General features: G+C 37.5%; 1 protein-coding gene across 2 annotated transcripts in view; it reads left to right on the top strand.

The window, feature by feature from the left end:
• Positions 1-27,383, top strand: part of C2H1orf146 (chromosome 2 C1orf146 homolog) — a 61,182-nt gene that overhangs the window by 9,164 nt on the left and 24,635 nt on the right. Inside the window, exons 1-2 of one of the 2 annotated variants that reach the window (XM_058716590.1) lie at positions 1,566-1,671; positions 1,780-1,856. The exons of the other annotated variant lie outside the window; for it this stretch is intronic. The gene's annotated coding sequence lies outside the window, so the exon portion shown is untranslated. Of the gene's footprint in view, positions 1-1,565; positions 1,672-1,779; positions 1,857-27,383 lie in introns of those variants that run through there. 2 annotated transcript variants of the gene reach the window in all.

Here is a 27,383-nt window from a genome sequence, read left to right as displayed (position 1 = left end):
CTTTTATCTCTGCAGAAAGGGATTCTAATCTATTTTTTACTCCAGCTGGGATTCTTATTATTGTGATTCTAAATTCTGGTTCAGACATCTTGCTTGTATCTGTGTTGGTTAAATCCCTGGCTATCGTTTCTTTGTGCTCTTTCTTTTGGGGTGAATTCCTTTGTTTTGTCATTTTGAAGGGAGAAAAGGAATTAATGAGGTAGAAAAATAAAAACTAAAAAAATATTAAAATTAAAAAAATACTAAAATTTAAAAATTAAACACACACACACACAAAAATTGAATAAATGATGCTAGATCCTAGGTGTGTTTTGGTGGGTGTTGAAAGTGGTTTGACAGATTAGAGGAAAAAAGGGGGGGCGGGAAAGGAAATCGTTTGAGAATTTGAAAAAAATGAATACATTGAAGTAGACTAAAATGAGACGATGGGAGTAAAATAGAATTTGAAAAAAATTACACAAAAGTAAATATAGTAGAAAAAAATTTAAAATATTTTAAATAAAAATTAAAAATAATTTTTTCTCTTTCTGTATTCAAGAAAAAGAAAAGAAACAAAAAGAAAAAAAGAAAAAATCGTTTGAAAATTTGAACAAGTGCATACACTGTAGTAGACTAAAATAAAACGATGCAAGTAATATAGAATTTGAAAAAATTTACATAAAAGCAAAAAATATAGTAAAAAAATTAAAGAAAAATATTTTTAATAGAAATTGAACATAAAAATGAGGTTTTTCTCTTTCTGCATTCAAGGAAAAGAGAAACAAAAAAGAAAAAAGAAAAAGAAATCGTTTGAAAATTTGAAAAGGTGAATACATTGAAGTAGACTAAAAGAAAATGATGGAAGTAAGATAGAATTTGAAAAAATTTACACAAGAGTAAAAATAGAGTAAAAAAATTACAAACATTTTTAATAAAAATTGAAGATAAAAATGATTTTTTTCTCTTTCTGCTGAATTCTGTGGTTCAGGTTGTGCAGATTGTTGTGTTAATCCTCCAGTCAGTTTTCTAGGTGTGTAGGATGGTTTAGTGTTGGTCTGGCTGTATTTCATGGGCGCGAGACACACAAAAAACTTCCATGCTGTTCTGCCATCTTGGCTCCTCCTAGACTTTAGATTTGTTGTTACCATTGGGTTCATATTATAACTTCTTATGTTATAGCAGTCTATATCAATGTGATGGTTGCTTAAGTTTGAACACATTCTAAAAGCACTAAATTTTTACTCCCTACTCCATATTATAGGTATGTGTTATCATATGCTACATCTTTTTATTTTGTGTATCCTTTGACCAATTTTTATCAGTATAATTGATTTTACTACTGTTGTGTTTTAATGTTGACATTGGCTTTATAAATTATTAATCTGCCTTTATGTTTGATTTTATCTATGAATTTATTTCCTTTCATAATTTTTTCCACTTATGGCCTTTTCTTTCTTCTTAAGGAATTATCTTAAAATTTTTTGTAAAGCGAATTTAATGGTGATGAACATCTTTAACTTTTGTCAGAGGATCTTACAACCTCTCCTTCTGTTCTGAGTGATAAACTTGCTGAGTAGAGTATTCTTCACATAGGTTTTTTTCGTTTCAGCACTTTGAATGTGTCCTGCCTCTCCAGTCTGGTCTGCAAAGTTTCTTCCAAAAATCAACTGATAGCTTTCTGGCATTTTCCTTGTATATAACTTTTCTTTTTTCTTGCTCCTTTTAAAATTCTCTATCATTAGTTTTGCTGTTCTGAATATGTGTATTGGTGTGGACTAACTTGGGTTTACCTTTATATAGGCTGGCTGTACTTCCTGGACTTGGATGGCTGTTTTCTTTTCCAGAGTAGGGAACTTTTCATCTGTTATTTTTTTTAGGTAAGTTTTCTGCCCCTTACTCTTTATCTGTTCCTTCCAGGATCTCTGTAATGGGAGTGTTACTGTACTTGATGATATTGCTGAGTTCCTGTAACCTATTTTCATTTGTTATTACTCTTTTTGCTATTAAACTTGGTTGCTTTCCATTACTCTGTCTTCCAGATCATTGATCCTTTCTTCTGTATCCTCTAATCTCTTTGTCGATTCTCTCTAGTGTATTTTTTTTTATTTCAGTTATTGAATTTTTAAGTTCTGACTAGTTCTCTTTTATATTTTATGTCTCTTTATTGAGGTTGTTACTGAGATTGCTGTCTTTTTTCAAGTTGTATTTTTATGATCATTACTTTGAATTCTTTATCTCTGTTTCATTTAGTTCATTTACTATGATTTTGTCTTGTTCTTTCATTTGAGACATATCTTGTGTCTCCTTTTTGTCTAATGATCAGTTTTTGTTTCTATGTATTAGGTAAGTCACTTATGTCTCATGGTCTTGAAAGAAGTAGCCTCATGTAGAAGATGTCCTATGGTGCCCTGTAGTGCAATCCCTCTGGGTCTCCAGAACCAGGCTCTCCAATGGTCTTGCTTGTGTCTGCTGTACTAAATGATAAATGTCATGTTTGTTCTGACTGTTCTGCCAATCAGCCATTCCCCACCATTCTCCCTTGGGTTTCTCTATTCCCTGAGGCACAACAATATTGAAATTAGGCCAGTCAGTAACCCTACAGTGGACTCTGAGTGTTCATGTGAAACGAAGAGTCCACATACCTCACCTTAAATTGAAAGCTAGCAATAACTAAGCTTAGTGAGGAAGGCATGTCAAAAGGCCAAGATGGGCTGAAAGTTAGGCCTCTTGCATTTAACCAGTTAGCCAGGTTATGAATGCAAACAGTTTGTGAAGGAAATTAAGAGTGCTATTCCAATCAACACACAAATGATAAGAAAGCAAAATAGCCTTTTTTACTGATAAGGAAAAAGTTTTAATGAGCTGAATAGATCAAACCAACTACTATAGTCCCTTAAATTCCTAATCCAGAGCAAGGCCCTAACTCTTTTCAATTCTGTGAAGACTAAGAAAGGCCAGGAGGCTGCAAAAGTAAAAATTTGAAGCTAGCAGAAGTTGGTTCATGAGATTTAAGAAAAGACCTCTCCATAAAAGTACAAGGTGGGGGTGCCTGGGTGGCTTACTTGATTAAGTGTCCAACTTCAGCTCAGGTCATGATCTTGCAGTTTGCGAGTTTGAGCCCCACATTGGGCTCTGTGCTGACAGCTTGGAGCCCGGAGCCTGCTTCAGATTCTGTGTCTCCCTCTCTCTCTGAGCCCCCCCCCCCCCGTCTCTCTCTCTCTCTTTCAAAAATAAATAAACATTAACAATTTTTTTTTTAAGTAGAAGGTGAAGGAGCAGATGCTGATGTAGAAGCTGCAGCAAGTTATCTAGAAGATCTAGCTAAGATAATTCATGAAGGTGGCTACATAAGCAACAGAATGTAGATGTAACTAACAGCCTTGTATTGGAAGGAGATGCCATCTAGGACTTTCTTAGCTAGAGAGAAGTCCGTGGAAGTCAATACCTGGCTTCAAAGTGCCAAAGGATAGATAGGCTGACTTTCTTGTTAGGGGCTAATGCAGCTAATGATTTGAAGTTGAAGCCAGTGGTCATTGCCATTCTGAAAATCTTAGGGCCTTTAAGAATTGTGCTAAATCTGTGCTTGTGCTGTATAAATGGAACAACAGATCTGAGTGATGGCACATCTGTTTATAGCATGGTTTACTGAATATTTCAAACCTACTTTTGAGATGTACCACTCGGAAAAAAAGTTTTTTTTAAAATATTACTGCTCATTGGCATTGCACCTGATCACCCAAGGGTTTTGAGATGTACAGTGAGATTAATGTTGTTTTCTTGACTACTGACACATCTGTTGTACAACTCATAGATCAAGGATTAATTTCGACTTCCAAATCTTACTATGAGAAATGTGTTTCATAAGGCTACAGTTGCTGTAAATAGTGATTCTTCTGATGGATCTGGGCAAAGTTGGTTGAAAAACTTATGGAAAGGAGTCACCATTCTAGGTCCCATTAAGAACATTCATGATTCATGGGAAGAGGTTAAAATATCAACATGAACCAGAGTTTGCAAGATGCTGATTCTTACCCTCATAGGTAGTGGAGGGGTTCAGGACTTCATTGGAGGAAATAATTGCAGATATGGTGGAAATAGCAAGAGAAGTAGAATGAGAAGTAGAGCCTGAATATGTGACTCAATGGCTGCAATCAATGACTGAAAGACTTTCACTGGGGAGTTGCTTCTTTTATTTTTTAAGTTTATTTATTTTGAAAGAGGGAGCATGCAATCCGGGGGAAGGGCAGAGAGAGAGAAGAGAGAGAATCCCAAGCAGGATCCACGTCATCAGTGCAGAGCCTGACATGGGCTTCGACTCCACGAACCATGAGAGTAAGACCTGAGCCGAAGTCAAGAGTCAAATGCTTAACTGACTGAGCCACCCAGGTGTTCTTGAGAACATACTTCTTAAGGATGGGCACAGAAAGTGGTTTCCTGAGATGGAATCTACTCCTGGCGAAGTTGCTGTGCAGGTGGTTGAAATGACAACAGAGGATTTAGAATATTACATAAACTTAGTTGATAAAGCAGCAGCAGGGTTTGAAAGGACTGACTCCAATTTTGAAAGAAGATCTACTGTCAATAAAATGTTATCAGACAGCATCATGTGCTATAGGTAAATTGTTTCTGAACACAAGAGTCAATCAGTATGGCAGACTTCCTTGTTGTCTTATTTTAAGAAATTGTCACAGCCAGACAAACTTTCAGCAGCCACTATCCTGGTAAGTCAACAGCCATCAACATTGAGGCAAGACCCTTCTCCAGCAAAAAGGTGACATTCACTGAAAGCTCAAGATTACGGTTAGCATTTTTAGCAAAAAAGTATTTTGTTTTTCTAATGTTTACTTATTTTTGAGAGAGAGAGACAGAGACAGAGCATGAGCAGGGGAGGGGCAGAGAGAGGAGACAGAATCTGAAGCAGACTCCAGGCTCTGAGCTGTCAGCACAGAACCCAACATGGGGCTGGAATTCAGGAGCTATGAGATCATGACCTGAGCTGAAGTCAGATGCTTAACTGACTGAGCCACCCAGGCAAGCCAAGAAAGTATTTTTTAATTAAGATATGTACATTTTTTAAGACATAATGTTGGGGCGCCTGGGTGGCTCAGTTGATTAAGTGTCCAACTTCGGCTCAGGTCATGATGTTGGGGTTTGCGAGTTCGAGCCCCACATTGGGCTCTGTGCTGACAGTTCAGAGCCTGGAGCCTGCTTCCAGTTCTGTGTCTCCCTCTGTCTCTGCCCCTACCCCACTTGTGCTCTGTCTCTATCAAAAATAAATAAATGTAAACAAAAATTTTTTAAAAAGACATAATGCTATTGCACACCCAGCAGACTATAGTATAGTAGACAGAACTCTCTTTTTAAAGTTTATTGATTTATTTTGAGAGAGACAGAGACAGCACAAGTGGGGGAGGGGTAGAGAGAAAGAAATTGAGACAATTTCTCAATTGGGTGGGACGCCTGAGTGGCTCAGTCATTAAGCATTTGACTTCAGGTAATGTCACAGTTCATGAGCATGAACTCTGCTTTGGGTGAGCACGAGCCCTGTGTCAGGTAAGCACAAGCCCTGCTTCCCGCAAAAACATGAGTTCCACTTCTGGTGAGCCCAGCTTCTCTCTCTCTCCCTCTCCCTCTTTCTCTGTCTCCCTCTGTCTTCCTCTGTCTCCCTCTCTCTCTCTGCCCCTCACTCACTTGCTCTCTCCCTCAGTCTCTCACACACACACACACACACACACACACACACACACACACACACACAGAAAAAAAAAAAAAAGAAGAAGAAAGAAAAAATCCTAAGCATGCAAGCAGCCTGTGAGCTGCTAGTGCAGAGCCCAACTCAGGGCTCCTACTCTTGAAACCATGAGATTATGACTGAGCCAAAACGAAGAGTCAGATGCTTACCCTACTGAGCCACCCAGACGCCCAGTATAATATACATAACTTTTTTACTTTATTTCTATTATTATTATTTTTTAAATAGGCTCCATGCCTAGTGTGGAGCCCAAAGCAGGCCTTGGAACTCATGACCCTGAGATCACAACCTGAACTCAAGATCAAGAGTCGGACCCTTAACTGACTGAGCCACCCAGGTGCCCCAAGCATATGTAACTTTTATATGCACCAGGAAACCAAAAAATTCATTTAACTTACATTATTGTGACATTTGCTTTACTGGGGGGGGATCTAGAACCTAATTCACAATTTCTCTGAGATATACCTGTATTCAGATTTCTCTTTTCTTATTTCCATATCTTCACTATTGGAATTTTTGTCTTATTAGAACAGTGTCCATTTCATATAGGCATCAAATTTGCTGATACAGAGTTGTTAAAATCTTTATAATATATATATATATTTTTTTTTTTTTTTTTTTTTTTTTTGGGACAGAGAGAGACAGAGCATGAACGGGGGAGGGGCAGAGAGAGAGAGGGAGACACAGAATCGGAAACAGGCTCCAGGCTCCGAGCCATCAGCCCAGAGCCTGACGCGGGGCTCGAACTCACGGACCGCGAGATCGTGACCTGGCTGAAGTCGGACGCTTAACCGACTGCGCCACCCAGGCGCCCCTATAATATTTTTAACTTCTGAAAGTTTGGCAGTGATACTCCTTCTTACATTCCAGATTTGGTAGTTTATATCTCCTCCCTCCCCACTTCTCTCCTTTTTTCTCTCTGTTAGTTTAGCTAAATGTCAATTTTTTTCATCTTTTCAAAGAGCCAACTTTCTCTTTCATTAATTTTCATTAATTTTCTCTGGTGTTTTTCTGTATTCTATTTTATGGAATTCTGTTTTAATCTTTGTTACTTCTTTCTAATTGTTTTGGCTTTAAGTTCTTCTGGGTTTTTTGTTTTTTTTTTAATGGAGTAAGGTACTAACTTGAAATCTTCTTTTTAAATTTAGTCTTTTAAAGCTATAAATTTCCCTGGATACTACTTTAGCCATATCCTATGAATTTTGATACATTTTATATTTCTTCTCACTCAGCTCAAAATAATGTCTAATTTCCATTGTGATTCCTTTTTTGACGCATGCATTTCTCATGTATGTTTAGCTTCTTTATTTGAAGAAATTTGGTTTTATTTGTATTGATTTCTGATTTAATTCTCTTATGGTTAGAGGGTATGCTTTGTATGACTTTTGTTTCATGTGTTTTGGGTCTCTGTTAGATGGGTCTCTGTTAGATGTTACGTTTACAGTTGTTATATATCCCTGATATATTGACTCTTTTATCATTTTAAAGTATCTCTCTTGGTCTCTAGTGATGTTTCTTACCCTCAAGTCTATTTTGTTTTTTATTAGTACAGCCACTCCAGCTCTCTTATACTGTTTGCATGGTGTATCTTTTTCTTATGACTTTCAGTCTGTTTATATTCTTGAATCTACGACAGCGTATAGTGGATTTTGCTTTGGAACATTTTTCTGTTCATATTTGATGTAATTATTCAATGTGGCTGGATTTATGCCTATTATTTAAAATTTGTAAGAGATATAATCCACATAACACAAAAATAACTTTTAAAGTGAATTAAAATGAATTTTTAAAGTGACTTAAAGTGAATTTTAAATTCAATGATTTTTAGTATATTCACTTTGCTGTACAACCATCACCACCATTAGATCTGCCATTTTGTCATTTATTCTTTATAGGTCTTTTGTTGTTATTCTTCTGTTATTTTTTTTACTACCATTTTTGTGATGTATGAATATTTTTTTAGTTTACAACTTTAATTCTTTATTTTTTTACTTTTTGTTTTTTAGTTACTTTCTAAGTGTTTTTAGACTATAATATGCATCTCATTATTATTTCCGATTAATACTTGGTACCATAAAGTGGATTCTCCCACTGAGAGATGTTAGAAGTTAAATATATATTTATTACAATTAAAATAGTTTCTTTCATTGCTAGAAGCCTACTGTTAATATTACCAGTGTATCTCATCACTAATATTATAGGAACATAATTCATTGATCAACTACTTAGTAAACCTCACTATGCTAAGTGTTAAGGGAATATAATAAGGAAGTAAATTCATATCTCTAACAAGTAGAGGGAAATTCTTTAATGATATTAATTAGGGAAAGATAATATGGGATAATATTTGAGGTTTTGTACATAGAGATATGAGATTTATATTTTCAGAGATAAGAGGGGCATTTCATTGAGAAACCTGAGAAAATTTTGGAAGTTTAGAATATGGATGGTGTATGTAAGTGACGGCAATTAATCAAAATACCACAGACTTTGTGCTTAAAATGGCAGATTGACCCCATTTGTGTATCTTCTCTTTTTCTCCAAAGACTTTTGAAATGACAGTAAATATTTCTTTAAAAAGTTAACAAACACAAAGATATGAGGAATAAAATAGCAAATGAGAGATTTAAATGAGTAGGAGGAAGCTAGAAGACAGGAATGGTAATTGATTTGGTTATAAAAGAAAATTATCTATGTGTCTACAGAGGGAGAAATTAATGAGAAAAGAGGAGTTTTGCTTCATGGACCTCCTGAGAGGCTGAGTACTGTACTTAGAAGCATCAGGTATTGGTGCCATCAAGAGCAGAATGTGGAAGAAGGAAAGATTGTTGAAAGTTTATATGCAAATCTATTAGAAGCTCCCTGGGTTCTCTTCTCCATCCTGAACGTCCAAGCAAATTCACTCTACAATTCTCCTATGGAGGAGGCTGGAGGTTTGCTTTCTGGAGTAGTTCAGCTGGGAAGATGGATTTGGGAATACCAGGCAAATGTCTTACCTTATAAGAGATGTCTTCCCTGACCATCCCAACATAAAATAACAGCCTCCAGCACTTACTCCCCATATACCCTGATTTATTTTTCTCCATGGCACATATTACTACCTTCCATCACTCTCTCCTTATCACCCATATTTGTCTTTTGTTTTTTAATTGCTGGAATCATCCCACTAGAATGGAAGCTTCATGAGGGTAGAGATTTGTCTGTTTTGTTCACTGTTGTGTCCCCAGTCCCTATAATAGTATCAGATATGTACATAAATATTTTTTAATTAATAAATACATAAATAAGAACAATTAAGGATCACTAGACATTTGAGGAAAACTTCCAATACGAAAACTAGATAAAATAATCAGAAAAAAAGAGACCTGTAGAAAACAGACCATATGGACAACAGAAGAAAACTTTTTGAAGATGTAATTAATTACCTCAGGGAAATTACAGATTTTTGAGTTCATAAAATAAAGAGATGCCATAAAGGAGAATGATCAGAGAGTAAGAAAGAACCTCTAATAACTATATATATCATATATATGATATATAATCATATGATATATGTGATACATATCATACATTATATATATATATATCATATATATGTATATGTATCATATGTATATATGATAGTTTAAATTTTTTTTTTTTTAATTTTTTTTTTCAACGTTTTTTATTTATTTTTGGGACAGAGAGAGACAGAGCATGAACGGGGGAGGGTCAGAGAGAGAGGGAGACACAGAATCGGAAACAGGCTCCAGGCTCCGAGCCATCAGCCCAGAGCCTGACGCGGGGCTCGAACTCACGGACCGCGAGATCGTGACCTGGCTGAAGTCGGACGCTTAACCGACTGCGCCACCCAGGCGCCCCGATAGTTTAAATTTTAAAAAACAAAACTCTTGGCTTCTGGTTGCCAGTCCAGCATGTAAAGAGCATGGAGCTAGTAACTCCATCCTATTAATAAGTAAAAAGCTGAACAAACTGAAAAGTCAACAACTCTTCTTAAATCTGCCAGGGAAGTGAGATTACATGGCAAACTTCTGCACCCAAAATTTTAGAGGCAGAGAGATTGATACAAAGAATCACCTAATTGGAGCAGAAACCAATAAGCAGAAACCTCTGCAGGAACCAGTACTGGGATAGGAAAATCTAAAGTGTAATTGAAGAATTCCTGAAAGCACTGTGTCAATAAGTGCAGAGATCAAATCATTAGGGGACCCTGTCTTAGTTTGACCTGCCATAACCATTCCCATAGACTGGGTGGCTTAAACAGCAGAGATTTATTTTCTTAACAGTTCTGGAGGCCAGAAATCTGAGATCAGGGTGCCATCTTAGTGCGGTTCTGGTAGGAACTTGCTTCCTAGCTTGCAGATAGCCTTCTTGCTGTGTCCTTATATAGCAGGGAGAGAGAGACTGCACTAGCAAGCTCTAGCATCTCTTCTTATAAGGGCGCTGATCCCATCATGAGGGGCCCACACTCTTGATCTCATCTAAACCTAATTATCTCCCACAGACCCTATTTCCAAATACCATCACATTGAGGATTGGGGCCTCATTATATGATTTTGGTGGAACATAATTCAGTCCATAGCAGGCCTCCGCACTTTGTGAGTTCTACCTCCAGGAGCTCTACCAGGTTCTCACAGTGAATATTGAAGAAAACTTCCTTTGTGCTTCTGGTTGGGGGCTGGGGGTGGGGGGTATTTTGAAATATGCAAGCATCCTCTTCTTTTTTTTAATATGAAATTTATTGTCAAGTTGGTTTCCATACAACACCTAGTGCTCCTCCCAATAGGTGCCCTCCTCAATACCCGTCACCCACCCTCCTCTCCCTCCCACCCCCATCAACCCTCAGTTCTCAGTTTTTAAGAGTCTCCTATGGTTTGGCTCCCTCCCTCTCTTACTTTTTTTTTTTTCTCCTTGCCCCCCCCCATGATCTTCTGTTAAATTTCTCAGGATCCACATAAGAGTGAAAACATATGGTATCTGTCTTTCTCTGTATGACTTATTTCACTTAGCATAACACTCTGCAGTTCCATCCACGTTGCTACAAAAGGCCATATTTCATTCTTTCTCATTGCCATGTAGTATTCCTCTGTGTATATAAACCACAATTTCTTTATCCATTTATCAGTTGATGGACATTTAGGCTCTTTCAATAATTTGGCTATTGTTGAAAGTGCTGCTATAAACATTGGGGTACAAGTGCCCCTATGCACCAGCACTCCTGCATCCCTTAGGTAAATTCCTAGCAGTGCTATTGCTGGGTCATAGGGTAGGTCTATTTTTAATTTTTTGAGGAACCTCCACACTGTTCCAGAGCAGCTGCACCAGTTTGCATTCCCACCAACAGTGCAAGAGGGTTCCCGTTTCTCCACATCCTCTCCAGCATCTATAGTCTCCTGACTTGTTCATTTTAGCCACTCTGACTGGCGTGAGGTGGTATCTCATTGTGGTTTTGATTTGTATTTCTCTGATGAGTAGCGACATTGAGCACATAGACCAATGGAATAGAATAGAGACTCCAGAATTGGACCCACAAAAATATGGCCAACTAATCTTTGACAAAGCAGGAAAGAATATCCAATGGAAAAAAAGACAGTCTCTTTAACAAATGGTGCTGGAAGAACTGGACAGCAACATGCAGAAGAATGAAACTAGACCACTTTCTTACACCATTCACAAAAATGAACTCAAAATAGATAAAGGACATGCATGTGAGGCAGGAAACCATCAAAACCCTAGAGGAGAAAGGAAAAAAACCTCTCTGACCTCAGCCGCAGCAATTTCTTACTTGACACATCTCCAAAGGCAAGGGAATTAAAAACAAATATGAACTATTGGGATCTCATGAAGATAAAAAGCTTCTATACTGCAAAGGAAACAATCAACAAAACTAAAAGGCAACTGAAGGAATGGGAAAAGATATTTGCATATTACATATTGGACAAAGGGCTAGTATCCAAAATCTATAAAGAACTCCCCAAACTCCTCACCCAAAAAACAAATAATCCAGTGAAAAAATGGGCAGAAAACATGAATAGACACTTCTCTAAAGAAGACATCCAGATGGCCAACAGGCACATGAAGAGATGCTCAATGTTGCTCCTCATCAGGGAAATGCAAGCATCCTGTTCTTAAAAATTCTGCCCTCAAGAGAAACTACCAGAGCCTAATCCTGTTGGGCTTTTATCATAGCCTAGTCAACGTGGGAGAAGGGAAATACCCAGCTTTAGTCCCCTCCAGGCATCCTGTCTCACCTAACCAGAGGAAATAATGGACAAACACAAGTGAAATTCTCAGCTAAGGGGTGCAGGCTGCCAAAAAGACTGAGACCTAATAATAAGACTATGGAATGCTTCTCCTCCCTGTACACCTTACCACTGTCACCAAAGGCCTGTGTACCAGAGTTTCTTTTACCAAGTACGTCATGTTAGGGTTTAAACAAAAAATGATAAGGCATCCTAAAAGGCAGAAAACATAATTTGAAGAGACCATAAATATCAGAACCAGACACATCTAGTTGCATCAGGAATGTTGTAATTATTAGACTAGGAATTTAAAACAACTATAATTTATATGTGGAGGCTCTAATGGAAAAAGTAAACAATATACAAGAACAGATGGATAATGTAAGCAGAGAGGTGGAAATTGTAAGAATCCAAAAAGAAATGTTGGAGATAAAAGACAATGTAACAGGAAGAATGCATTTGATGGGCTTATTAGTATAATTGACACAGCTGAGGAAAGAATCTCTGAGCTTGAGAATATGCTAATAGAAACTTCCAAAACTGAAAAGCAAAGAGAAAAAAAGTCAAAACAATTGAGCAAAATGTCCACCAGCTGTGGGACAATTAGAAGTGTAATATACGTGTAATGTGAATATCAAAAACAGAAGAAAGAGAAAGGAAGAGAAGAAATACTTGAAGCAGTGACTAAGAATTTCCATTTCCCCAAATTAACGCCAGACACCAAACCACAGATTCAGATATCTCAGGGAACGCCAAACAATGATAAATGCCAAAAAACTACCTAGGCATATTATACTCAGACTACACAATATCAAAGATAAAATATCAAAGAAACCACCTTATCAGAGGAGCAAAGATACAAATTATGTTACACCAGATCTTGCTGGTGCTGTCACTCTCTCTGTGCCATGTGAGGATGCAGCAAAAGGTGGCCAACTGTCTGCAAGCTAGAAAGAATGTTCTCACCAGAACCCATCTAGGATGGCACCCTGGTCTTGGATGTAATTGGATGTAAACCATGCAAGCAAGAGTGTGGAGTGAAATATTTAAATTATTGAGAGAATAAAACCACCCACCTGGAATTTTGTGTCCTGCTGTCTTCCTTCAAAAGTGAGGGAGAAATACTTTTTTTCTCACATAGGCAGAAATTGAGAGATTTTCCTGCCAGTTGATTTGTTTTTCAAGAAATGCTAAGAATTTCTTGAGAGCACACTTTATGTTAACTAACTGGAATTAAAATAAAAACTTTAAAAAATGAAAATAAAAACATCATACAACTTAAAACAATAAAAAAATTTCTTGAGTGAAGGAAAATGATAGTGTCAGGAACTCAGATCTATATAAAGAAAGGCAGAGCAATAGAGAAGGAATACATGAAAGTAAAATAAAAACTTATCCTTAATTCATCTAATAGATATAAGTTTTTTTTTCCCAAATAATAGTAACAACAGTGTATTTGATGGTTATAGTTGATGTTAAAGTGAAAAAAAATGACAGCAGTGACATAAGGGATGGGAGGGTGGATTTAGGAATGTTTTTTATTATAAGGTACTTGTACTATTTATGAAGTGGTATACTGTTATTTGAAAATAAGCTTGGCTTGGGGCGCCTGGGTGGCTCAGTTAGTTGAGCATCCGACTCCGGCTCAGGTCATGATCTCACAGCCTGTGAGTTTGAGCCCCACGTCGGGCTCTGTGCTGACAGTTTGAAGCCTGGAGCCTGCTTTGGATTCTGTGTCTCCCTCTGTTTCTGCCCCTAACCCACTGATATTCTGTCTCCGTCTCTCTCAAAAATAAATAAACATGAAAGAAAATTTTAAAAAAAGAAAATAACCTTGGCTTGGTTATAAATGTATATTGCACACTCTAGAGCAACCGCTGAAACGTAGTAAAACAACAAAACAAAAAAGCCTTTAAGGTTGGTTGGGGAATAACCTGGAAAATGACAAGAAAAAAAAAATGAAAACAGGAAAAGACTAAGATCAAGCTGTGAGATCTAATACCCAACTGATAACAGTTGAAAAAAAAAAAAAACAAAATGAAATACAAAATATTAGGAATATTAAATATTTGATTCTGGTTTTCTAGGATTGAGGAACATGAGTATCCAGATTAAAAGAGCTCACTGAGTACTCAGTACAATTCAGGTAAAAAGATCTACCCAAAAACACATTGTTGTGAAATTTCAAAAGATTAGAGGTTAAGAAAGACCCAAAACATGAAGGTACCATAAAAGCTTTTGGAGAAAACAAATGAAAAATAAGTCACTTATACAGGAATAGGAATCAACATGGTATGTCCACGGCTACATTGGTTGTCTAGATGACAGTAGAGTAATATTTATAAAGTTCTTAAAACATATCTAATAAGATATATATATGTATATGTATATATACATACACACACAAGCATGTATATAAGTACAAACACATGCATATATACATATAAGTATCAAATATGGAGATAGAATAAAGACTTTCAGACATGCAAGTGCTCAAAATACATCTATATATTATCTGTTTGCCTTGCATCTTTTTAAGAGAACTACTAAAGAATGCTTCATAAACCACAATGAGATACCACCACACACCTGTCAGAATAGCTAAAATTAACAACTCAGGAAACAACAGATGTTCACAAGGATGTTGAGAAAGAGAAGCCCTTTTGTACTGCTGGTAGGAATGCAAGCTGGTGCAGCCACTCTGGAAAACAGTATGGAGGTACCTCAAAAAATTAAAAACAGGACTATCCTATGACCCAGCAATTGCACTACTAGGTATTTATGCAGAGGATACAGGTGTGCTGTTTCAAAGGGACACATGCACCCCAATGTTTACAGCAGCACTATCAGCAATAGCCAAAGTATGCAAAGAGCCCAAATGTCCATCAATGGGGAATGGATAAAGAATATGTGGTATATATATATATATATATATATATATATATACGGTGGAGTATTACTCGGCAATCAAAAAGAATGAAATCTTGCCATTTGCAACTATGTGGTACTATGCTAACTAGAGGGTATTATGCTAAGAGAAATAAGTCAGTCAGAGACAAATATATGACTTCACTTGTGGAATTTAAGATACAAAACAGATGAACATAAGGGAAGGGAAGCAAAAATAATATAAAAACAGGGAGAAGGACAAAACATAAGAGATTCTTAAATACAGAGAACAAACAGGGTTGCTGGAGGGATTATAGGTGGGGGGGATGGGATAGATGGGCAAGGGGCATTAAAGAAGATGCTTGTTGGGATGACCACTGGATGTTACATGTAGGGGATGAATCACTGGATTCTGCTCCTGAAATCATTATTGCACTATATGCTAACTAACTTGGATGTAAATTTAAGAAAAAATATATATATATTTAAAATATATATATAATATATAATATAATAATATATAATAATATATATTTAAAAAATCTTTCAGCAAGACAAAAAATATATATAATATATAATATAATAATATATAATTTTATATATATATATATATATATATATATATATATATATATATATATTTTAAAAATCCTTCAGCAAAACAAAAGAATACATCAGGGAAAGGGAAACATGGCTCTAACACAGGAGAGAGGTGAAGGGAAATCCCAGGATGACAGCTAATGAATCGGGCCCAGGTAAATATCCACTTTATATCTGCAGGAAAGGGAAGGGAACTAGGGAGAAAAGTGTAACTAAGGGATTATTTGTGTTGGTTTGAAAAAAGTGCTGAAGGTCTTATAAAAATGGTTTATTGTTAGGTTTTTGTTGAAAGGTTTGACTAAAGTAAATAAGTATGGTAATAATATATTTGTATTTTACTATGTATTATGTCATTTTATTTTTTTAACCACTCTGAGGGATATCAGCAAGCCAATATTATTCATCTCATAGTATGTAATTACATATATGTTAAAAATAGGCTTAAAGGCATTGAGTGATTACAGTGTTAGAGGTAAGAGTAGAACCCTGGTCTGACTCCTGTTGTGTTTTTCCTATTATACAATCGATCTTCTACCAAAAGGTTTGAATGTATACCTTATGTTTGATATATTCCACATATACTACACATCCTCACTGCATCATAAAAGCCGTAAGCACCCATTTTGTCTTTTGCATTCTCCCGTCCCCCATCTGCCCTCCCCACCAGTATTTTAACATTCTTTCTTGTTCCTAACATTTTTTTTTTTTTTTTTTTTAGTTTTTTACCTTTCACTGGACACTAAGGTGACAGGAACCTTCATTCTGCCTCTAGAATTTGTCTTTATATTTGATCCTCCTGGCTTTTGAATTGTACCTTTCTCTTTTGTTTTCTTTTTTTCTTTTCTTTTCTTTTCTTTCTTTCTTTCTTTCTTTCTTTCTTTCTTTCTTTCTTTCTTTCTTTCTTTCTTTCTTTCTTTCTTTCTTTCTGACAGAAAGAGAGCATGAGCAGGGGAGGGATAGAGAAGGAGGGAGAGAATCCCAAGCAGGCTCTGGGCTGTCAGCATGGAGCCCAATGCCTAGCTTGAACCCATAACTGTGAGATCATGACCTGAGCTGAAACCAAGAGTCGGACACTTAACCAATTGAGCAACCCATGGGCCCCTGGGGAGAGAGAATCTTGAGTAGGCTCCACACCCAGCATGGAGGCCCATGTGATCTCACCACTGTGAGAAGATGACCTGAGCTGAAATCAAGAGTCAGATGCCCAACAAACTGAGCCACCCAGGCACCCCTATTTTTTTGTTCTGTTCTTTCTTTCTTTCTTTCTTTCTTTCTTTCTTTCTTTCTTTCTTTCTTTCTTTCTTTCTCTTTCTTTCTTTCTTTCTTTCTTTCTTTCTTTCTTTCTTTCTTTCTTTCTTTCTTTTTCTTTCTTTCTTTCTTTCTTCTTTCTTTCTTTCTTTCTTTTTCTTTCTTTCTTTTTTTAATTTTAGAGAGCATGTGAGCAGGAGAGAGGGACAGAGGAAGAGAGAGAGAGAATCTTAAGCAGGCTCCATTCTCAGTGCAGAGCTGAATGTGGAGCTTGATCCCATGAACCTGGGATCATAGCCTGAACCAAAATCAAGAGTTGGATATTCAACTGAAAGAGCCAGTTGCCCCTATTTTCTTTTTTTTTTCTTTCTTAAAATATCTATCTCTCTTTCCATTTATGATTTATTTATTTTTGAAAGAAAGGAGAGAGAGAGTGCACAGGGGAGGAGCAGACAGAGAGGGAGAGAGAGAATCCCAAGCAGGCCCCACACTATCAGCATGGAGCCTGATATGGGACTTGAACTCATTAACTGAGATCATGACCTGAGCCAAAATCAAGAGTCAGATTCTTAACCAACTGAGCCACTCAGATGCCTGTATTTTGTTCTTTTAAACATATTTGGAAATGAACTTTTATACATTTAACTATGGATGCAGTTTTTTTTCTTTTTTAAATTTTAAATTTTTAGAAAAATGTTTATTTTTGAGAGTGAGAGACAGAGCATGAGTGGGGGAGGGGCAGAGAGAGAGGGAGACACAGAATCTGAAGCAGGCTCAGGCTCTGAGCTATCAGCACTGAGCCCAACATGGGGCTTAAACCCACAAACCACAAGACCATGACCTGAGCCAAAGTCTAACCAATTGAGCCACCCAGATGCCCCATATTTTTTATTTATTTAAATTCAAGTTAGTTAACATACAGTGCAGTATTGGTTTCATGAGTAAAATCCATTAACTCATCACTTACATACAATACCCAGTGCTCATCCCAGCTAGTGCCCTCCTTAATCCCCATCACCCATTTAGCCTATCCTCCCACCCACCTCCCCTGTAGCAACCCCCAGTTTGTTCTCTGTATTTAAGAGTCTCTTATGTGGCACAAAAACAGACACTCAGATCAATGAAACAGAACAGAGAACCCATAAATGGACCCACAAACGTATGGCCAACTCGTCTTTGACAAAGCAGGAAAGATTATCCAATGGAATAAAGACAGTCACTTCAGCAAGTGGTGCTGGGAAAACTGGACAGCAACATGCAGAAAAATGAACCTGGACCACTTTCTTACACCATACACAAAAATAAACTCAAAATGGATGAAAGACCTAAACAAAAGACAGGAAGCCATCCAAATCCCCGAGGGGAAAGCAGGCAAAAACCTCTTTGACCTTGGCCACAGCAACTTCTTACTCAACACGTCTCTGGAGGCAAGGGAAACAAAAACAAAAATGAACTGTTGGGACCTCATCAAAAATAAAAAACCTGCACAGTGAAGGAAACAATCATCAAAACTAAAAGGCAACTGATAGGATGGGAGATTTTTGCAAATCACCTATCAGATAAAGGGTTAGTATCCAAAATCTATAAAGAACTTATCAAACTCAACACCCAAAAAACAAATAGTCCAGTGAAGAAATGGGCAAAAGACACGAATAGACACTTCTCCAAAGAAGACATCCGGATGGCCAATAGGCACATGAAAAAGTGCTCAACATCACTCATCATCAGGGAAATACAAATCAAAACCACACTGAGATACCACCTTACACCTGCCAGAATGGCTAACATTAACAACTCAGGCAACAACAGATATTGGCGAGGATGTGGAGAAATAGGATCTCTCTTGCATTGCTGGTGGGAATGCAAGCTGGTGCAGCCACTCTGGAAAACAGTGTGGAGGTTCCTCAAAAAATTAAAAATAGAACTACCCTACAACCCAGCAATTGCACTACTAGGCATTTATCCAAGGGATACAGGTATGCTGTTTCGAAGAGACACATGCATGCCAATGTTTATAGCAGCACGATCAACAACAGCCAAAGTATGGAAAGAGCCGAAATGTCCATCGGTGGATGAATGGATAAAGAAAATGTGGTATATATATACAATGGAGTATTACTCGGCAATCAAAAAGAGTGAAATCTTGCCATTTGCAGCTATGTGGATGAAACCAGAGGGTATTATGCTAAGCAAAATTAATAAGAGAAAGACAAATATGACCTCACTCATATGAGAACTTTAAGATACAAAACAGATGAACATAAGGGAAGGGAAGCAAAAATAATATAACGGAGGGGGACAAAACATAAGAGACTCTTAAATATGGAGAACAAATGGAGGGTTACTGGAGGGGTTGTGGGAGGGGTGATGGGCTAAATGGGTAAGGGGCATTAAGGAATCTACTCCTGAAATCATTGTTACACACTATGCTAACTAATTTTGATGTAAATTTAAAAAATAAAATTATTTAAAAAAAGAATCTCTTGGGGCGCCTGGGTGGCGCAGTCGGTTAAGCGTCCGACCTCAGCCAGGTCACGATCTCGCGGTCCGTGAGTTCGAGCCCCGCGTCAGGCTCTGGGCTGATGGCCCAGAGCCTGGAGCCTGTTTCCGATTCTGTGTCTCCCTCTCTCTCTGCCCCTCCCCCGTTCATGCTCTGTCTCTCTCTGTCCCAAAAATAAATAAAAAACATTGAAAAAAAAAAAAAAAAAAAGAATCTCTTATGGTTTGCCTCTGTCTCTGTTTTTATTTTTCCTTCCCTTTTCCTATGTTCATCTGTTGTATTTTTTCAGTTCTACATATGAGACTGAAATCTCTTTTATTCTTTTTTTTTATGTTTTATATTTGAGAGACAGAGAGAGAGAGAGCATGAGCAGGGAAGGGGCATAGAGAGGAAGACACAGAATTCAAAGCAGGCTCCAGGCTCCAAGCTATCAGCACAGAGCCCAATGCGGGGCTCGAACTCACGAGCAGTGAGATGATGACCTGAGCCAAAGTCGGGCGCTTAACTGACTGAGCGACCCAGGCGCCCCAAAATCTCTTTTGTTCTTGACTAGACTCTGCTGCAACTCATTGAACTCAATGCCATATACCTCTTTTAGTTTAAAACAACTTTGCATCCAGTTGGCCTTATTTTAGGCAAGAATAAACATTTGGAAAATATTTCAAATTCTTCAGGGATGATCCTTATATAATGGAATACCAGGTACCTACTTACCGAATGGCTGTTTGCTTCTGCCATATCGCCATCGTATCGGGTCATCCTCTTCAAAATATTTCTTGATATCCAACAAGATGTTTTGTAAGCATGTAATTCTATTTGAGTATTTATTATGATCTATGACATGGTGCCCAGGGAAAAGTCCCAGAAGGTCATTTAATTCCTTTCTGACTACATATTATTCCATTTACTAAACGGACTTTCATCAGCATGAGATTTTCGTAATGGGAAAAGCTCTCACCGAGAAAACAGCTTCTGTAGAACCTAAGCTTATTAATTTACTACTTAAGAATTTAGGAATTCTTGGGGCACCTGGGTGGCTGACTCAGTTAAGTGTCCGACTTTAGCCCAGGTCATGATCTCACGGTTCATCAGTTTGAGCCCTGTGTCGGGGCAGGAGCCTGGAGTCTGCTTTGGATTCTGTGTCTCCCTCTCTTTCTGCCCCTCCCCTGCTCTCACTCTATCTCTTTCTCAAAAATAAACATTAAAAAAAAGAGGAATTTAGGAATTCTTCTGTTTACACAGGTTACTTTACCATTTGTACACTAACTGCAGATCTGGGTTCATAGCATGGTTTTTTAAAATTAATGTATTTAAATTCACATTAGATAACATACAATGTAGTATTGGTTTCAGGAGTGGAACTGATTCATCACTTACATATGACACCCAGTGCTCCTCCCAACAAGTGCCCTTCTTAATCCCTATCACCCACTTAGCCCATTTCCCCACCCACCTCCCCTCTAGCAACCCTCAGTTTGTTCTCTGTATTTAAGAGTCTTTGACGGCTTGCCTGCCTCTCTGCTTTGATCTTATTTTTACTTCCCTTCCCATATGTTCATCTGTTGTGTTTCTTAAATTTCACATACAAGTAAAATCACATAATATTTGTCTTCCTATGACTGACTTATTTCACATAGCATACTCTAGCTCCATCCACATTGTTGCAAATGGGAAGATTTCATTCTTTTTGATCACTGAGTAGTAGCCATCGTATATGTATACCACATCTTTATGCATTCATTATTTGATGGACATGATGTGCTCTTTCCTTACTTTGGCTATTGTCAGTAGCGCTGCTATATAAACATTGGGGTGCATGTGCCCCTTTGAATCAGCATTTTTGAATCCTTTGGATAAATAACTAGTAATACAGTTGCTGGGTCGTAGGGTAGTTCTATTTTTAATTTTTTGAGGAACCTCCATACTGTTTTCCACAGTGGCTGCACCAGTTTGTAGTTCCAACGGCAGTGCAAAAGTGTTCTCCTTTCTCTGCATCCTCACCAGCATCTGTTGTTTCTTGAGTGGTTAATTTTAACCATTCTGACATATGTGAGGTGGTATCTCATTGTGGTTTTGATTTGTATTTCCCTGATGATGAGTGATGTTGAGCATCTTCTATGTGTCTGTTAGCCATCTGGATGTCTTTGGAGAAGTGTCTATTCATGTCTTCTGCCCAATTCTTCACTGGATTGTTTGGTTTTTGGGTGTTGATTTTGAGAAGTTCTTTATAGATTTTGGATACTAACCCTTTATGTGATAGGTCGTTTGCAAATATCTTCTCCCATTCCATCGGTTGCCTTCTTGTTTTGTTATTTTCTTTGCTGTGCAGAAGCCTTTCATCTTGATGAGGCCTCAATATTTCATTTATGCTTTTGTTTGCCTTGTCTCCAGAGACATGTCTAGTAAGAAGTTGTTGTGACCGAGGGGTGCCTGGGTGGCTTAGTTGGTTAAGCATCTGACTTGGCTCAGGTCATGATCTCGTGGTCCGTGAGTTCGAGCCCCATGTCAGACTGTGCTGACAACTCAGAGCCTGGAGCCTACTTCAGATTCTGTGACTCCCTCTCTGTCTTCCCCTTCCCCACTCACACTCTGTCTCTCGTTCTCAAAAATAAATAAACATTAAAAACAAAAAAACAAAACAAAAAAAATGAAGTTGCTGTGGCTGAGGTCAAAGAGGTTGTTGCCTGTGTTCTCCTATAGGATTTTGATGGTTTCCAGTCTCACATTTAGGGTTTCATCCATTTTGAATTTATTTTTGTGTGTGGTTTAAGAAAATGGTCCAGTTTTATTCTTCTGCATGTTGCTGTCTGGTTTTCCCAGCACCATTTGCTGAAGAGACTCTCTTTTTTCCATGGGGCAGTCTTTCCTGCTTTGTCGAAGATTATGTGGCCAGACATTTGTGCATCCATTTATGGGCTCTCTGTTCTGTTCCACTGATCCATGTGTCTATTTTTGTGCCAGTACCATACTGTCTTGAGGATTATAGCTTTGTAATACAGCTTAAAGTCAGGAATTGTGATTTGCTTTGTTTTTTCAACAAAGCTTTGCTATGTTTTTTCAACATTACTTTGGTTTTTAGGGTCTTTGTAGTTTTATACAAATTTTAGGATTGTTTGTTCTAGCTCTGTAAAGAATTCTAGATAGGGATTGCATTGAATATGTAGATTGCATTCGGTAGTATAGACATTTTAACAGTATTTTCTAATTAATGAGCATGGATTTTTTTTCCATTTTGTTGTGTATTCTTCAATTTCTTTCGTAAGCTTTCTATAGTTTTCGGCCTACAGATTTTTACCTCCTTGGTTAGGTTTATTCCTAGGTATATTAAGGTTTTTGTTGCTCTTGTAAATGGGATAGATTCCTTAATTTCTCTTTCTGCTGCTTAATTTTTGGTGTATAGAAATGCAACCAATTTCTGTACGTTGAATTTATATCCTGCAACTTTGCTGAATTCATGTATTGATTGTAGCCATTTTTTGGTGGAGTCTTTGGGTTTTCTATGTAGAGTGTCATGTCATCTGTGAAGAGTTAAACTTCAATTAAAAAAAATTGACTTCTTTTTACCAATATGGATGCCATTTATTTTTTTCTTGTCTGATTGTGAGTCTAGGACTTCCTTCCAGTACTATGTTGAACAACAGTGGTAAAAGTGATCATCCCTGTCATGTTCTTGACCTTAGGTGAAATGCTCTCACTTTTTCCCCATTGAGGATGATATTAGCTGTGAGCCTTTCATATATGGCTTTTATGATGTTGAGGTATGTTCCTTCCTTCTCCCCTGCTTTCTCAAGGGTTTTTATCAGGAAAGGATATTGTATTTTGTCAAATGCTTTTTCTGCACCTATTAAAAGGATCATATGCTCCTTACCCTTTCTCTTAATAATGTGGCATATCACATTGATTGATTTGAGAATATTGAACCAGCCCTGCACCTCAGGAATAAATCCCACTTGATCATGGTGAATAATTCTTTTTTTTTTTTAATATGAAATTTATTGTCAAATTGGTTTCCATACAACACCCAGTACTCATCCCAGTAGGTGCCCTCCTCAATGCCCATCACCCACTTTCCCCTCCCTCCCACCTCCCATCAACCCTTAGTTTATTCTAAGTTTTTAAGAGTCTCTCCTGGTTTGCCTCCTTCCCTGTGTGTAACTTTTTTTTTTCCTTCCCCTCCCTCATGGTGTTCTGTTAAGTTTCTCAGGATCCACATAAGAGTGAAAACATAGGTATCTGTCTTTCTCTCTATGACTTATTTCACTTAGCATAACACTTTCCAGTTCCATCCATGTTGCTACAAAAGGCCATATTTCATTCTTTCTCATTGCCACGTAGTATTCCATTGTATATATAAACCACAACTTCTTTATCCATTCATCAGTTGATGGACATTTAGGCTCTTTCCATAATTTGACTATTGTTGAAAGTGCTGCTATAAACATTGGGGTACAGGTGCCCCTATGCATCAGCACTGCTGTATCCCTTGGGTAAATTCCTAGCAGTGCTATTGCTGGGTCATAGGGTAGGTCTATTTTTAATTTTTTGAGGAACCTCCACACTGTTTTCCAGAGTGCCTCCACCAGTTTGCATTCCCACCAACAGTGCCAGAGGGTTCCTGTTTCTCCACATCCTCTCCAGCATCTTTAGTCTCCTGATTTATTCATTTTAGCCACTCTGACTGGCGTGAGGTGGTATCTCAGTGTGGTTTTGATTTGTATTTCCTTGATGAGGAGTGACTTTGAGCATCTTTTCATGTGCCTGTTGGCCATCTGGATGTCTTCTTTAGAGAAGTGTCTATTCATGTCTTCTGCCCATTTCTTCACTGGATTATTTGTTTTTCAGGTGTGGAGTTTGGGGAGTTCTTTATAGATTTTGGATACTAGCCCTTTGTCCAATATGTAATTTGCAAGTATCTTTTCCCATTCTGTCGGCTGCCTTTTAGTTTTATTGATTGTTTCCTTTGCAGTATAGAAGCTTTTTATCTTCATGAGGTCCCAGTAATTCACTTTTGCTTTTAATTCCCTTGCCTTTGGAGATGTGTCGAGTAAGAAATTGCTGTGGCTGAGGTCAGAGAGGTTTTTTTCCTGCTTTCTCCTCTAGGGTTTTGATGGTTTCCTGTCTCACATTCACGTCCTTCATCCATTTTGAGTTTATTTTTGTGAATGGTGTAAGAAAGTGGTCTAGTTTCATTCTTCTGCATGTTGCTGTCCAGTTCTCCCAGCACCATTTGTTAAAGAGACTGTCTTTTTTTCCATTGGATGTTCTTTCCTGCTTTGTCAAAGATGAGTTGGCCATACTTTTGTGGGTCCAGTTCTAGAGTCTTTATTCTATTCCATTGGTCTATGTGTCTGTTTTTGTGCCAATACCATGCTGTCTTGATGATTACAGCTTTGTAGTAGAGGCTAAAGTCTGGGATTGTGATGCCTCCTGCTTTGGTTTTCTTCTTCAATATTACTTTGGCTATTTGGCATCTTTTGTGGTTCCATACAAATTTTAGGATTGCTTGTTGTAGCTTCGAGAAGAATGCTGGTGTAATTTTGATTGGGATTGCGTTGAGTGTGTAGACTGCTTTGGGTAGTATTGACATTTTAACAATATTTATTCTTCCATTCCATGAGCATGGAATGTTTTTGCATTTGTTTGTATCTTCTTCAATTTCCTTCATAAGCTTTCTATAGTTTTCAGCATACAGATCTTTTACATCTTTGGTTAGGCTTATTCCTAGGTATTTAATGATTCTTGGTGCAATTGTGAATGGATCAGTTCTTTATTTGTCTTTCTGTTGCTTCATTATTAGTGTATAAGAATGCAACTGATTTCTGTAAATTAATTTTGTATCCTGTGAATTTGCTGAATTGGTGTATCAGTTCTAGCAGACTTTTAGTGTAGTCTATCGGGGTTTCCATGTATAATATCATGTAATCTGCAAAAAGTGAAAGCTGGACTTCATCTTTGCCAATTTTGATGCCTTTGATTTCCTTTTGTTGTCTGATTGCTGATGCTAGAACTTCCAACACTATGTTAAACAACAGTGGTGAGAGTGGACATCCCTGTCGTGTTCCTGATCTCAGGGGGGAAGCTCTCAGTTTTTCCCCATTGAGGATGATATTAGCTGTGGGATTTTCATAAATGGCTTTTATGATGTTTAAGTATTTTCCTTCTATCCCAACTTTCTCGAGGGTTTTTATTAAGAAAGGATGCTGAATTTTGTCAAATGCTTTTTCTGCATCAATTGACAGGATCATATGGTTCTTTTCTTTTCTTTTATTAATGTGATGTTTCACATTGATTTGCGACTATTGAACCAGCCCTGCATCCCAGGAATGAATCCCACTTGATCATGGTGAATAATTCTTTTTATATGCTGTTGAGTTCGATTTGCTAGTGTATTTTGCATCCATATTCATCAGGGATATTGGCCTGTAGTTCTCTTTTTTTGCTGGGTCTCTGGTTTGGGAAACAAAGTAATGCTGGCTTCATAGAATGAGTCTGGAAGTTTTCCTTCCCTTTCTATTTTTTGGAACAGCTTGAGAAGGATAAGTATTAGCTCTGTTTTAAATGTCTGGTAGAATTCCCCAGGGAAGCCATCTGGTCTTGGACTCTTATTTGTTGGGAGGTTTTTGATAACCGATTCAGTTTCTTCACTGGTTATGGGTCTGTTCAAATTTTCTATTTCTTCCTGTTTGAGATTTGGAAGTGTGTGGGTGCTTAGGAATTTGTCCATTTCTTCCAGGTTGTCCAGTTTGTTGGCATATAATTTTTCATAGTATTCCCTGATAATTGCTTGCATTTCTGAGGGATTGGTTGTAATAATTCCATTTTCATTCATGATTTTATCTGTTTAGGTCCTCTCCCTTTTCTTTTTGAGAAGCCTGGCTAGAGGTTTATCAATTTTATTTTTTCAAAAACCAATTCTTGATTTCATTCATCTGCTCTAGTGTTTTTTTTTAGATTCTATATTGTTTATTTCTGCTCTGATCTTTATTATTTCTCTTCTTCTGCTGGGTTTGGGGTGTCTTTGCTGTTCTGCTTCTAGTTCCTTTAGGTGTGCTGTTAGATTTTGTATTTGGGATTTTTCTTGTTTCTTGAGATAGGCCTGGATTACAATGTATTTTCCTCTCAGGACTGCCTTCGCTGCATCCCAAAGCGTTTGGATTGTTGTATTTTCATTTTCATTTGTTTCCATATATTTTTAAATTTCTTCTCTAATTGCCTGGTTGACCCAGGCATACTATGGAGGGTTGACCGTCCATGCTTTTGGAGGTTTTCCAGACTTTTTCCTGTGGTTGATTTCAAGTTTCATAGCATTGTGGTCTGAAAGTGTGCATGGTATGATCTCAATTCTTTTATACTTATGAAGGGCTGTCTTGTGACCCAGTATGTGATCTATCTTGGAGAATGTTCCATGTGCACTCGAGAAGAAAGTATATTCTGTTGCTTTGGGATGCAGAGTTCTAAATATATCTGTCAAGTCCATCTGATCCAATGTATCATTCAGGGTCCTTGTTTCTTTATTGATCCTGTGTCTAGATGATCTATCCATTGTTGTAAGTGGATTATTAAAGTCCCCTGCAATTACCACATTCTCATCAATAAGGTTGTTTATGTTTGTGATTAATTGTTTTATATATTTGGGGGCTCCCGTATTCGGCTCATAGACATTTGTATTTGTTAGCTCTTCCTGATGGATAGACCCTGTAATTATTATATAATGCCCTTCTTCATCTCTTGTTACAGCCTTTAATTTAAAGTCTAGTTTGTCTGATATAAGTATGGCTACTCCAGCTTTCTTTTGACTTCCAGTAGCATGATAGATTGTTCTCCACCCCTCACTTTCAGTCTGAAGGTGTCCTCAGGTCTAAAATGAGTCTCTTGTAGATAGCAAATAGATGGGTCTTGTTTTTTTATCCATTCTTATACCCTGTGTCTTTTGGTTGGAGCATTTGGTCCATTTACATTCAGTGTTATTTGAAAGATATGGGTTTAGGGTCATTGTGATATCTGTAGGTTTCATGCTTGTAGTGATGTCTCTGGTATTTGTGGTCCTTGCAACGTTTCAGTCATATAGTGCCCCTTAGGATCTCTTGTAGGGCTGGTTTAGTGGTGATGAATTCCTTCAGTTTTTGTTTGGGAAGACCTTTATCTCTCCTTCTATTCTGAATGACAGACTTGC

This window comes from Neofelis nebulosa, chromosome 2 (assembly GCF_028018385.1).
Source record: "Neofelis nebulosa isolate mNeoNeb1 chromosome 2, mNeoNeb1.pri, whole genome shotgun sequence".
NCBI classification, from domain to species: domain Eukaryota; kingdom Metazoa; phylum Chordata; class Mammalia; order Carnivora; family Felidae; genus Neofelis; species Neofelis nebulosa.
This window is presented reverse-complemented; position numbering and strand designations above follow the sequence as displayed.